Source organism: Tamandua tetradactyla, chromosome 4 (assembly GCF_023851605.1).
Source record: "Tamandua tetradactyla isolate mTamTet1 chromosome 4, mTamTet1.pri, whole genome shotgun sequence".
Classification (NCBI taxonomy): Eukaryota; Metazoa; Chordata; class Mammalia; order Pilosa; family Myrmecophagidae; genus Tamandua; species Tamandua tetradactyla.
In genome coordinates, this window is record NC_135330.1 from 49,345,434 (window position 1) to 49,360,469 (window position 15,036).

Here is a 15,036-nt window from a genome sequence, read left to right on the forward strand (position 1 = left end):
AATTTCTTCCTTTAGGGTATCCCATCTGAGACACCTAGATGGGGTCAATCCAGAAAGGTGTGTAAATCCAGGAGGGTATGTGTTTTGCTTAGGTGGTCCAGCAAACAGAGACTGGATTAAGTGTGTGTACATCTTGCCAATGGTTTTGTCATATCTTTTCTTTTCTCCCCCGTGGGAACCCTTTTGTCTAGGGCATTCTTCAGCCACTTGGATTCCTCTCTGTGTCTCTGAGGAATTCTCCCCCTGTGCCTGGATACATATGGGGTTCTAACTTGCTGCTGTGAGTGGATCTATAGTCTGCATCTGTAGCAAAAAAGACCTAGTCTGTGCTGCTTCTGTGCTACTTCCAAACTGTATGGGACTGAGTGAGGCAGAGGGTCCAGACTGGTGGGTCTGGCATGGCAATTTCCTGACTGATCTTGGATGTTCTTTTCCTTTTTCTTCAATTCAGCATTTGTAGAATCCATCTTCTGTCTCTATCCTTCAATGTTCCAAGAAAGTGGGATTTGTCCTTTTATTGATTGAATCTAAAGGGAAACATTTCCAGGGGATGGCTTTCATTGTTATATTGATGGACATCATTCATTACTTGTTCCTCTCTTACCATTGTTAAAGCTGCATTTTCCTTGATTCAGCATTCTCCCAGTTACCGCACCCCTTTAAACCATTTTTTGGAGTTTTTAGGAAGATAGCTTTGCCAGTTTTTGCTAGTTGTTCAAAGATTGTGTGGTATTTTATGCCACCATCTTGTTTGACTGAAAGTCTGAGAAGACTTAAAAGTTCATTTGTAGTTACAGCTTTGCATAATTAAAAATGCTTTAAATAAATTTATTACTTTTATTATATTTTGAGTTATTTATATTCAACAAAACATTAAGTATTATTTAATCCATTGTAAATCAAGCTGAGTGTGGCCCACAGTGACTCAGCAGACAGAGTTCTCGCCTGCCATGCCAGAAACCCAGGTTCAATTACTGGTGCCTGCCCATGCAAAAAAAAAAAAAAGGCTGAAAATTCATGTTAGTGCACTTAAAGTGTAATTTTCCTTGTTTTCAATTGATCATTCTTATTGTCCTCAGTAGCAGGAGCAGGGATGGAGTAGATATTGTGTGTGTAGCTTTAACTTACTTTCAGTTAAATAAAAACCCGGACATAGAAAAGTAACTATAATTTGTATATATAGGTTCAATACAACCAAAGTTACCTAAAAAGATCCATTTCATATGATTTTTAAGCCAAGTATAAGGAATGAATAAATATATAATTTGCATAATTATTTCTTTGCTAAATGTAAATGTATTTTTTTCAATTAATTATGCAGGTTCTACGATCCAATCTTACAATAGAATTCCTAGCCTGGTGTTAAGTATCTGTTCTGAATTTATAAATTTTACCGTTATCATTAGGTCACTGTGTAATAGACACAATATTTGGTATAAAATATATGAATAGTAATGGCCATCATTTTCTGTGCCTGTGGTGATATTTATTTGTACAGGATATGTCACTGAATTATGCAATAGGAGATCCTTTTCACTTTGGACTCAGAGAAGGAAGGAAAATTTTCTATCAAACAGTTTTAAAATACCCTCTAAGTTCTGGCCCTCATTATCACGGGGATCTGCGTATCTTATATTTTGGTAGGAGACAGAAAAGAGAACATACACACAAAGCATTCAAGTTAGAGGAAAAGAGAATTTGAGATTCTTGTAGTCATTCTTGAGAGTATTAGTAAGGATATACACTGAACTGCTGTAACAAAGAGACCCAAAAAAGTAGGTATTTAAATGATATAAAATTTTATTTTTGTCACATGCATCAGAGAGTCAGACAAATAGGCAATCTGGAGTACATATCAATGCCCTATGTTCTAGTTTGCTAGCTGCCAGAATGCAATATATCAGAAACAGAATGGCTTTTTAAAAAAAAAGGAAATTAGTAAATTGCTAGTTTGTTATTCTAAGGCTGAGAAAATGTCCCAGTTAAAGTAAGTCTATAAAAATGTCCAAATTAAGGCACCAACAAGAGGTTACCTTCACCTGAGAAAGGCTGATGAAGTTCAGGGTTTCTTTCTCAACTGGAAAGGCACATGGTGAACATGGCAATGTCTGCTAGGTTTTGTTCCTGGCTTCTTGTTTCATGAAGCTCCTTAGGGATGTTTTCCTTCTTCGTCTCCAAAGGTCTCTGGTTGCATGGACTCTGGCTCTCCTCATTCTAAAGCTTTCTCCAAATGCTTCCTCTTTTAAAGGATTCCAGGATTCCACCTGGAATGAGTGGAGTCACATCTCCCTCTAATCTATACCCACAGTTGGACGAGTTGCCTCTCCATGGAGATAATCTAATCAAGTCTCCAACCTAAAGTGCTGAATAGAGATTAAAAGAAAAGATTGCTCCCTCAAGATCGGATCAGGATTAAAACATGGCTTTTCTAGGGTATATAATCCTATCCAACCAGCATGCCCTGTTTGATAAGACCATTCAAGGATTCTAGGTGGTAGGACAGCCTTGCATCCTCAACATCTGACTTCCTTTATTGGATCTAAAGCATCTTGTTTAGATGTCCTACTTCCCAGTCATCAGGAGGAGAGAAAGAAGAAATGAAAAGCAAGTTACTTTATTTTTATTGATGTCACCTGGAAATTTTTCATATTACTTCCATTCTCATCCCCTTGGACAGAACTTATATAGTTATATTTAACTGCAAGAAAGGTTGGGCAATGTAGTTTTGAGCTGGGAAGATTTATTGACTACAAAAATTGGTAGTGTCACCCTTTCCTCTTCCCTCTTCCATCATCAGCATGTAATCTCTCAGTGAGTTGTGACAGTTTGTCTTCTAAGTAATTTCTATATTCTTCATATTCCTGACAACATTCTAGTCTAAAACATCACCTCTTGCATTAACTTCCTAACCAGTCTGTGTGCTTCCACTCTTACCCTGACTAAGTCATTCCTTATATAGTAGCCACTGATTTTTAAAATTAAGAGGCAGATAAGTTATGGCAAAAAATTGTAAATTGTTCTCTCTGTGTGGCAGGCCATCACAGGGTCCAGTCCCTGGCTAGCTGCTGGTGACAGAGGGAGACATAACAGTTCTCTTCCCCCAAAACAGGAGTGGGTATGGGTGATCACTGGTCATGGCTTTTGATTAGCAAATTTGCATTCCTGGGTTCTGGCTCTGAGGTCAACTATTGTTTCAACCTACCCTGGAAAAGATGGCAGTAGCCAGGGCAGGGGCATTGGATATTTAAAGATGCAATGCTTCCTCAAGACTGCAGGGGACATTTAACTGAAAGGCTGCATTTGCTGGGCAGGCTAGGAGAGCTTTGCTTTGGAGAACCCTTGGAGAAGATTTTGGAGTCCTTCCTTATCCCTTATTCCTTAGCCAGTCAGCACCCACTTCATGGGTCCCTCGACTTGTTTTGACTGTGAAATACTGAGTTGAAAAAGTCCTCTCTGGGGTGCCCCTACTTGCAGAATTTACTCTCCAAGCAAAAAATAAAATAAAAAATAAAATAAATTTTTAAAATTTTATTAAAAAAATAAAATAAAATATTTTTTATTTTATTAAAAAAGTAAATAAAATTTTTTATTTTATTAAAAAAAATAAGACAACAAAAGGAGTGTAAAAAACCTATAAAGGCAGACACTCTGGGACAAAGCCCTGCTGGCATCAAATACCTTGGAGAAGGAGGTCTGTCTCCCAGGAAACAGGGTCAACCAAACTCCTATAAACAGGGAACTCCAAAACAACTAACAACTAACAAACAAGAGCACAGCACAAGACAGAATACAGAAAACCAGGAAAAGCCTTCCATACTGCATTTGCCTTGGCCAGACTATCCTGATAGGAGGGCTAATGCTCAAGAAAATCTCTGTCTTATCACCAGCTGGTTACAAAACCAAGAAACAGATATCCCAGGGAGTAAATTCCAGAGTCGGCATTTTAATATTTAAAAATGTTTCAAATGTACAGTCTGAAATAAATAGTACAAGAAAATGAAGAAGCAGGAAATGATGATCTACCCAAAGGAAGAGGATAAAAATACACAAATACCAATGAAGAATATAAGCAATTGAGCACACTGAACAAAGTATTAAAAAAATAAATATCTAAAAAATGCTCAAATAGATGAAACAAAGTACAGAGAAGGAACTAAAGGATATCTGGAAAACAATGAATGAACAAATTGAGAGTCTAAATAATGAGATAGAAATTCTGCAAAGGAGCCAAACAGAACTACTGAAATTGAAAACCACAATAACTGAAATGAAAAAATATGCACAAGGCTTTCAAGAGCAGATTGGAGTTGACAGAAGAAAGAGTCAATGGAAGTGAAGACAAGACCCTTGAAATGAGTCAGGCTGGGGTGCTGAATGAGAAAAGAAATATTAAAAGCAAAAATGGCCTAAGATGCCTTTGGGACACCATTAAGCCCACCAATATATGTATTACAGGAGTCCCAGATGGAGAAGAAAGAGTGAAGAAGGTAGAAAGAATATTCAAAGAAATAATGACAGAACTTCCCAAATTTAGCAAAAGATGTGAATATGCATATCCAAGAAGCTCAGAGAAAGCCAAACAGGATAAGCATAAAGAAAAACACACCTTGTGATAAACTGATTACACTATCAAAAACAAACAGCAAGGAGAGAGTTCTAAAAGCTGTAAAAGTGAGGCAACATTTTATGTACAAAGAAATCCCAATGAAATTGAGTTCTGATTTCTCATCAGAAACTGTGGAGGCAGGAAAGCAGTGGGTTGAAATACTTAAAGTGCTGAAGGAAAAAACTGCCAGTCAAGAATTTTAAATCTCGCAAGACTCTTTTTAAAAAATAAGGGAGAGGGCAGGCAATGGTGGCTCAGCAGCAGGGTTCTCACCTGCCATGCTGGAGACCCAGGTTTGATTCCTAGATCCTGCCCATGCAAGAAAAAAAAAAAAAAAATGAGGGCGAGATTAAGACATTCTCAGAAAACAAAAGCCAAGGGAGTTCATCACCACTAGACCTGCCATACTAGCTAAAGGGAATTCTTCAGATAAAAAAAAAAAAGAACCCATTAGACAGTGGTTTAAGCAGCATAAATAAATAAAGACTTGTGGTAAAGATAATTGTGTTGGTTTGAAACTGTTGTGCACCCTAGATAAGTCTTGTTCTTTAATCCTGATTCAATATTATAGGGTGGAATATTGATTGGGTTGTTTTCATGGCGACATGGCACACCCAGTTGTGGGTTTAACCTTTTGATTAGATTATTCCCATGGAGGTATGACTGACATGCCCAATTGTGGGTGTTGCCTTTTGATTAGAGATGTGACTTTGCCCATTCAAGATGGGTCTTGATTAGTTTAGTGGAGTCTTTTAAAAGTGGAGACATTTTGGAGAAAACACAGTTGCTTCAGAACCAACGGAGATGCAGATATTTGAAGACACTTGGAGTGCTGACAGAGAGAGCAGATGCCTAGACACAAATGTTTGGAGATGAAGAACCCAGCAGATGTCACCATATGCCTTCCCATGAGATGCTAAGCAAGCCAGAACCCAGGATTGTGTCACAGAGGAGCTAAGTGAATGCTCACAGATGCTTAGAGAGGAAACCACTGGCATCAGAAGCTGGAAGCAGTGGAACAGGGAACAAGGACCAGCAGACGCTAGCCATGTGCCTTCCTATATGATAGACATTGACCTTTCTTGAGTCAAGGTATCAATTGCTGGATGCCTTAGTTTGGACATTTTTATGGCCCTAGAATGGTAAAGTTGTAACTTATTAATTTCCATTTTTATTAGCTGTTCCATTTCTTGTATATCATATTCTGGCAGCATTAACAAACTAAAACAGTAACCATTTGGGTAATTTTAAATGCCAGTATTATTGTATTGTATTTATGGCATATAACTTTACTTCTTACTTTTTAACCAGTGCTAAAATGCAAATACATAAAGAGTGTGAGAAATCTACATTTTTGTACAATGTACAAATGTTTGGTTAGGAAACCACCAACCTCTTAAGAAAACCAACCATGACCACTCTAAGTTAAAAGAACTGCAAGATTAGTAGGAAAGTCAAAGAGTTTAATTGCATCTGCAGAGGCAAAGGTCTGAACCTTGTCCAGAAATTGGAACCTCTAAGCTATCCTGTCCTTGGTTTCTATAGTCTTATATAGCTTGGGGCCAGATGCTTTGCATAAAGCTAACATCATTTGCATCTATAATTATCTGTTGACTCCTAATTAATGAGCATATCCATAGGGTTATGTAATCCTATATTGTCTACATACTATTTCATATCTTGCGTGTTCAAAAATGGCAGAAAGTTTCCACCTCTGGGAGTGCTTTTATTCTGCTAAAAAGGCAGGGGCCACTTAAGGACATTTTTGTGGCTACTGGGTCTATGCTTGCAAAGTTGAATCCAGTTTCTCTACTTGACCAGAGAAGCAGGATGTATTTAATCACAAGCACAGGATGTTGGCCCAAGTATAGGTTCTAAATCTGTATAATTTATATACATCTCATTAATTTTGAATACTGTGCTCTTGTTTCCCTTTCTTCCATATTTCTAGCTAGCTACCAAGTTCCCCTATGAAACTGTAATGGTTTCTTTGTAACCCTAGTAACCCCCACCGCCATCCTTCACAGCCACTCCAACACAATGATATAAGTGGTCAAAAAATAGTGGGGATCAGGGGTGATAGAAAAATATATGTATGTACTATTGAAGCTAAGTTGGTATCAAACCAAATATGATTTTTATACATTAAGGATGTTAAATTTTAACCCCTTGGTAAGCACAAGGAAAATAGGTGAAAAATATATCCAGCTATAAGTGAGAAGACACTCAATATGGTATAACACACACACAAAAAAAGAAATGTAAAAGTAGAATTTAATGGAAGTGAGGGACACAAAAAGTATAAGACTTACAAAGGCTAAATAGAAAAGTGGCAGAAGAGGGTACTTTATTATCAGTCTTGTATTATCAGCCATGACTTTAAATGTAAATGTATTAAACTGTCCAGTCAAAATGCAGAGATTGGCAGAATGGATAAAAAAGCATGACCCATCTATATGCTGTCTGCAAGAGACTCACCTTAAAGTGAAAGATAAAAACAGGTTGCCAGTGAAAGGATGGGAAAAGTATGCCATGCGAGCCAGGCAAGTAGTCACCAAAAGAGTGCCAGTGTGGCTCTCCACCAATATCACATACAATAGACTTTAAGCCAACAGTTAGGAAGGACAGTGATGGGCATTATACACTGATAGAGGGAAAAATTCGACAGGAAGCTGTAACATTCTGGCAACATTAGCAAATTATAACAGTTGCCATTTGGGTAATGGATGGTGGTGATGATAGCACAACACCGTGAACACAACGGATGGCACTTACATATATATGACTGTGATTCAGTGGGGAAATGTTAGATTTTAGGTAAGGTAGCAGAATAAAAATTTTAAAAATTCATGGAGGTACACTACCCAAACAATGCACCCTATGTAAAACCATGGACTCTAATTAATAGTACAATTATAAAAAAAGTGCTATCATAAATTGTAACAAATGTCCTACAGCAATGTAAGGTGTTGGTGTTGGTGGTGGGGTGGCATATGGGAATCTACAATTTCACTAATTAAAAAATTATATTAGTTAAAAAATTGGTCTCATGGGAGTTTTAAATATGCTAGAATTTTCTGAAAATATGCCCAGAAAGTTAACTAAGCAAAATGTTTGAGATTATTACAAATGATTTCTCACATTTTAAGTTTAATTCAAAACCATTTAGAAATGGCTAATGTGATGCATGTGACTGTAAAAAATAAAAATGAAAGTCCTCTCATCCTGGCCTTACATTTTTTAAATCTCTGCAAAATTAGGATTGACTATTGGACTGTGCCTTATTTCTACTATTGCCACTTTATTAGATTTAACTCGAAAACTGGTGAATTAAAATAGAGGACTTAAAAAGTTAGACTGATAACAGCTTTCGTTGAAGCACATGAAATTAAAGTTTTCCCCAAGGGTCTGCAGGTGTTTCTAGTAATGAACAGGGAACTCGAGATGCCCATTTTTTCCTTTGTATACCTCAGGAGCAACTAATATCACCCAGGGGGCAAAACTCTGTTTTCCTGTTTGAATTTTGCATCTTTAATGTTTTTAATTACCTTCCTTTTCTTCCCCTTGTGTGTTTTTTAAGCACAAATATCATTCAGGCTATTAAATAAGTAATTAAACCCACTTTAGGATCTCTTGAACAAACAAATGGAATGGGGGTAGAGGGGTTTGGAGGGAGAGAAAGAGAGGGAAAGAACAAAAATAAAGCAACAGAAACCACAAAATCCATATCCAAAATTTACATACAAGAAGCAACCCTCCTTTTGCAATTGAACAATTTAGACAATGGCACTATTGGAAGAGCCGGACTGTAGGAAGCAAAGAGCAACAAGAAAGGAGGGAATAAAAGAGGGAAGTATATGTGTGTGGTAGTTAGATTCAGTTGTCACCTTGGCTAGGTGAAGGCACCTAGTTCCGTTGCTTAATTGGCTGGTGCTTAAATGAGAGAGCTCAACATAGCACAGCCCAAGCAGCTCAGCATAACTCATCTCAGTACTCGCAGCTCAGCCCCGGCCTTTGGAGACACAGAAAGGAATAACCCCAGGGAAAGTTGTTGGAACCCAGAGGCCTGGAGAGAAGGCCAGCAGAGACCACCCCGTGCCTTCCCACATAAGAAAGAACCTCAGTGGAAAGTTAGCTACCTTTCCTCTGAAGAACTAACAAAATAAATCCCTTTTATTAAAAGCCAATCCATCTCTGGTGTGTTGCATTCCAGCAGCTAGCAAGCTAGAACAATGTGTGTGTGTGTATATGTTGGGGAAAGGGGTATAAGGGAAAGTACTTTACAAAGAGATGACCATAGGAGAAAAGCAGAGAAGTTGGTACTGATTTTCTACCAAAGACAAAGCAATAGGGATTTGTAGATCATTGCCAAAGGAAGTGTCTGGAGAATTTAATATTTATTCATTAACCTATTTATTAATCATTTATTGATGGCTTGGTATGTATCAGGAAATTTAGATGCTGGAGTTTTCCTTAAAAAAATTTTGAGTCCCTGAATATAAGCAGGTAATAAAAAAGTATTGGCAAAGTCCCTTGAGGGATGGGAGAAAAAATATGGAATTATTAAATTTTACCACCAGGGAAACCTCAGATATTGTGTCAAACTTTAGGGACACCCAAATCAATAGGTTTTGCCCCCGATCCTGAGGTTTACTCTTGTGAAGCTTATGTGGGAAGTGGAGAAGCTTAGACTATCTATAGGTGTGCCTAACAATCAGCTCTGGAGGACCATTTTTGTTGCTCAGATGTGGCCTCACTCTCTCTAAGCCTAACTCTGCAAGTGAAACCATTGTACCTCCCCCCTATGTGGGATATGACATCCAAGGGTGAAGTCTCCCTGGTGGCATGGGAGATGACTCCCAGGGATGAGACTGGCCCTGGCACTGTGGGGTCAACAATGCCATCCTGACCAAAAGCAGGAAAGAAGTGTAACAAATAAGATATCAGTGGCTGAGAGAGTTCAAATAGAGTCGAGAGGCTACCCTGGAGGTCACTCTTATACAAACTTCAATTAGACATTGCTACTATCATAACTTGCCAACCCCAAATCAAAACCATTCCTGCCAATCCTAAAGAACCCCTAGAGCATTATAAAAGATTCTACAAAGTTTCCATGCACTAGGGTAACTTTCCAGAAATCTACAACTTCCAGATGGGCCCCTGGACCAGATAAATCTTGAAAAGCAGAGGGGCCAGCCTCTCCAGAACATCAACTAGTTTTGTCCCCATATCCCATATTATCAATAGCCCCTTACAACATGAAAAAGTTAGAATGGGCATAGCCCAAATATCCCTAAAGAGTGGGAGAAAGAGCAAAGGTGATGGTGGAATTATACAGAGAAGGTAGGGTTTAACAAATGAGTATGATTACTGAATCAATATATTGATATTTAATCTCCAGTACCTTCGAGCAGCTAGAAGTAAAAACCTAAAATTGTGGAACTGTAACCCATATCAAACTCTGAAATCTGCTCTACAGCTAATTGTTGCGATGTACTTTGAAATTTATTGCTTGTTTTGTATATGTTATTCTTCACACAAAGAGAGGAAGAGGAGTATAACAGAAGATAGGACTTAACAGATGAGTATGACTGCTGAAACATTATATTGATATTTCTGGTCTCCAGTGTCTTGGAGCAGCTAGAAGAAAAAATGAAAAAAGTCATGGAACTGTAGCCCATACAAACTTTAAAATCCGCTCTGTAACTACTTGTTAAAATGTACTTGGAAATGTATTGTTTTTTTAATATATGTTATATTTCACAATTAAAATTTTTTTTTAAAAGTTCATAATTTTAGAAATCAGCTAGTATAGAGGGAGGAGAAAGCTATGTTGAAAAAGAAGTTCAAAAGGGCATGATCAAAATGATAGTAAATGTACACAAGAGATGGGTATGGGAGGGAGGCAAGAGGAGGAGGGTAAAAATCTTACAGAACTGGTACCCAGGTCAAACTTCAGTGACTTATTAGATTACAGAAAGTTGTTCTTGGAAGTTGGGCACAGGTTTTAAGGCAGTAGGAAAGATTCTAAGAACACTAAAATAATCATATTTAAGAGTGCTACCCCTTATCAAGTGTCTGTATCTTCTGTATAATGGACTGCAGATATGTTGTCTGCAGTCACAATAACCTAATGAGGTAGGAATTCTTATTTATCTTTTACAGGTGAGGAGACTTAAACTTCGGGTCAGAAGGTTTCAGGAATTAATCTGGGCTCAAACAGTGCCTGAATGTTTTAGTTTCCTAGGCTGCTCCTGCAAATATCATACAGTGGGTTGGCTTAAACAAAGAGAATGTATTCTCTCAAGGTTTTGAAGCAAGGTAAATGTCTAGATCAAGTAGTCATCAAGGTAATGCTTTCTTCCTGAAGATGGCATTCTGGGTCAGGCTGCTGCTATCCTTGGTTCCTCTGGCCTCAACCTCCTCTTCTGGATTCTATTGGTGTCAGCTTCTGGCTTCTGCCTCTGTGGCTTTTACTCTCTTTGACTGAATTTCATTCTCTTATAAAGGACTCCAGTAATAAGATTAAGGCCCATCCTGATTGAAGTGGGTTGCACCTTAACTGAAATGGCCTAATAAAAGGTCCCACTTACAATGGGTTCGCATCCACAGGAATGGATTAAATTTAAAGTCATGTTTTTCTGGGGTACATACAGTTCAAGCCATCACACTGAACTAGAAAACAATCTCTTTATTGCCATCTTTTCCATTTTGTCTTACTGCCTGTGTATTAGAAACTTCATAAATTAATAGTTGCTCTAAAGTGTGTCTTACTTAGGAAAGTTGATCATTTAACAGTTAAGTTTCAGTTGTTTTAAGGGAAAGAAAGCCATCTTCTTGATAAAAGCAAAAGCTAATAGATACTTCTTGATTTTAGTGACTCCATTCCCTAGCAGAGCCACATAGCTTATGTGATGTTCAAGGCCAGCCTTCGTAAGTCCCAAAACTGAAATATATTTGTTAGAGAATGTGGTGACTTGAATCAGTGCAGAAACTAAAAACATTATATTTAGGACCCACAAGCATAAAATAATCTGATCAACCTAGATATTTTGATATTTAGGTGTCCTTTTATTACATCTGCTGCATGTCACTAGGAGATGACTTCTGTTGGCATCTTTTAGGTAGAACAGTGATGGGTCTGCCAGGCCAGTTACTCTAGACTATGTTTTAGTGTAGAGCTCCTCAAATTTAATGTGCTTTCTGATTCCCTGAAGATCTTGGTCTGGGGCAGAAGAGGAAAGTACATTTCTACTTTGAGCAGTGAGCACTCAGAGTGAATGTAGACCATCCTTCTGATTTAGAATTTGCCTTGATTGCACAATGACGAATGACTTAACCAATTTGTTAGAAAATAATTACTGAGTGCCTTAAATGTATAAACACTGTGCAAACAACAGAGATACAAATTTGAAAAGGCACCATCCCTACCCTCTAGACACTTGGGTTCTAGACGTATATGCCTCTATGTGGGGACCAAGCAGAGAGGAAAAGTAGAGGGGGGAAATTATTATTATTTTATTTTGTGTGTATTGTGTCACCAGTTACAAGGAATGCATTATTCTTTTTTAAAAATTTAAACCAAAAACATTATCTTTAAGAGTGGCCTATGTTATAGAAGGGAGTGGCCTATGTTATAGAAGGGAAGAAAGCTAACTAACACGTAAAGTGTTAAGGTATTATAAAGTATTGCTAACGGATCATAAGGGTGGAGGGCATCTCACCCTGGCACTTTTAAGTTTTTTCCAGAAGAAGTGTGGAGACATTAATGTATATTGTTGGGGGGATGGGTGTGGGAGACATGCTTATGTTTTGTTTTGAAAGAGGTAGTTTAAAATTCAGACTGAGTTACAGATGATAAACTTGGAGGAAGGAAGAGCAGTTAGGAGGCTGCTACCCCAAACTAGGAAAGTTGAGATAGAGGGAAGGGAGGAGATTTGAATAGATTCAACTAGTAATAGATCAGATGTGGGGAATGAAGAAAAGAGAAAAACAAAGGAAGTGTCTCAGTTTTCTGGTTTGGGAAGTTGAATGACTGTTGAAGTAGAGAACACAAGAAGAGACTTTGAAGTCTGAAGTGAGAGTGCTACATCTACACTGAAATGTCTAGGAGGTCATTAGAGGAGAGTTGTAGGGCTTAGGAGAGGTGCCTGGACTAGAAATAGAGAACTGCATGATGGTTGAAGCCATGACACTAGTTAAGCTCATCCAGGGAAAACATATGTTTCTGAGGCTTTTAAGCTGGATTCCCAGAGAGTACATATATGGGCTTCAGTAAGCCCAGAAACTTCACAAATTGTATGGAAAATTTAACTTTTATGTACATTTTTCTGGGGACAGTGATTCAAAGATTTCATAAAATTCTCAAAGGTCCTTTCATTCTGAAAAATTTAAGAACTACCAGGGTGGAGTGTGAACAGAGACCAAGATGGAACTATAGGTATGAGAAGAAGGTATGTAGATAAGGTATGAGAAGAAGGTTTATAGATAAGGATGATCAAGGTCAATCCCAGAACAGAATCCTAAGGAACGCCGACACCAGGGCCACATCATAAGGCCTTGTCAGGCCCTGCAACTTCATCTGCCACATACTTAATGCTGTACATTCTGGTGAAAGAAGGGTCTGGGGTCTGGAAGATTTGGGCCATGGACAACGATGAGGCTGAGTTTAAGGATAACAAATTAGGGGTGACAGGACTGATAAGTGTTCAGTTGAACTTTAGGTCTAGGGAGTTTTGGAGAGACTATTGTAGAATATTCTCAAACCAAAAACTTTCCAATTTTATCTTTGGTAAGGAAAATAAATAAATATAACTCCTTTAGTATAAATAATTCTTGTCCATGGAACACGTAACTGGGTTTTCATTTACTGGCCTATATGGAAAGTTGAAAGCAGAGACTAGCATTGGCTTACCTTTGTAAAAGGAAGATAAATGATCAAAGTGTCTTTTCAAGTGCAAATAGAATATTCATTTTTGATTCATGTTTTTTGCAAATACATTGTTTTGGAAGGTTTCACATCAATTGGACTGGGAACAATTCCAGCTTGATCTTGTGTCTTTCTTGTTTGTTTTTACGTGACACTAGCAACATCTTTGCTCTTACAACCTAAATTTCCCATTTCTCTTTATGGGTTTGGGACAGAAACTCAGAAACTTTGTTAGAGTGCTTTGAAAAAGGTTCTATCAGAAATCAGGGAAGGGAAGGTAAAGGGCTGTTTATCGTCAATAATTTTTGATTAGAGTAAGTTATTCTGGAGCCAGTAGTCTATTTCTGTCCTGGCCAAGCATCTTACTTTATTTTTCTATTAGTTTTCTATTGCTGCATAACAAATTTCCCCCCAAATCAGTGGTTTAAAACAACAGTTATTATTTCACAGTTTCTGTGGGTCAGGAATTTGGGAGTGGAATGGCTGGGACATTCTGGCTTTTGGTTTCTTATAAGTTGCAGTCAGATGGTGACTGGGGCTGCAGTTGTCTGAGGATTTGATTAGGGTGAGGATCAGATGGCCTGATAGTTCATTCACATGGATGCTGGTAGGAGCCTTCACTTCCTTGTCATGTGAAATTCTCTGCTGGGCTGGTTGAGTGTCTGTAGGACACAGCAGCCGGTTTTCTCCAGATTGAGTCATCCAAGAGAGTGAGATGGAAGCCTTGATGTCTTTTAAGAACTAGCTTGGAAATCACATGCTATCATTTCCTTAACATCTTATTGGTTACACAAGTCAGTCTATTTAATGTGGGAGGAGACTACATATGAGATGAATGCCAGGAGGCAGGATTTCTGTGGGCTGTTGTAGAGGCTGGATTACCACAGGAATGGAAAGCTATGCTTCCAAATAAATATTCTTCTAGAGAGCTGAGATTGTGAATCTCACTAATACCTTACTGCCACCACCACCACCACCAAATGATGCTACTTCACATACATGCTAAAGCACTCCACAATTACTAAGTGAGACACACTTTGGTCTAGGAATAGACGTGTTGTCAATAGCATCACCTTCAATCATGAAGAACTATAGCACCTATGAGCTTTTACTTCCATCTTCATCATACTCAATGGCCTCTAAATCGGGAACTTTAGGTCTTGTTGTGCGTCAGCTTTAATGGATGGTAAGACTGGGTAAAGTTGGGGTTCAGCGGAATAGTTAATGGATATATTTTTAGGCAGATTGTATTTGGTAAAGTACCTACTGCTTTTCAGTCAAGAGTTTTTCCCCATGAGGATTAAGCCCTTGTTGTGTGGAAAATGTTATTCCACTTAATCTATAAAAGCCTAGTCTATGAAAAGTATTCATGTATAAGGAATTTCATAACCCTTTAAAAAGTCTTTTCTGTTTCCCTGCCCTCCTTTTTTTGGGGCCTCCAAAAATGCCATTCCTTATTCAGACATGTTTAAATTCTAGATAACTAGTGCCAAATTCTAAA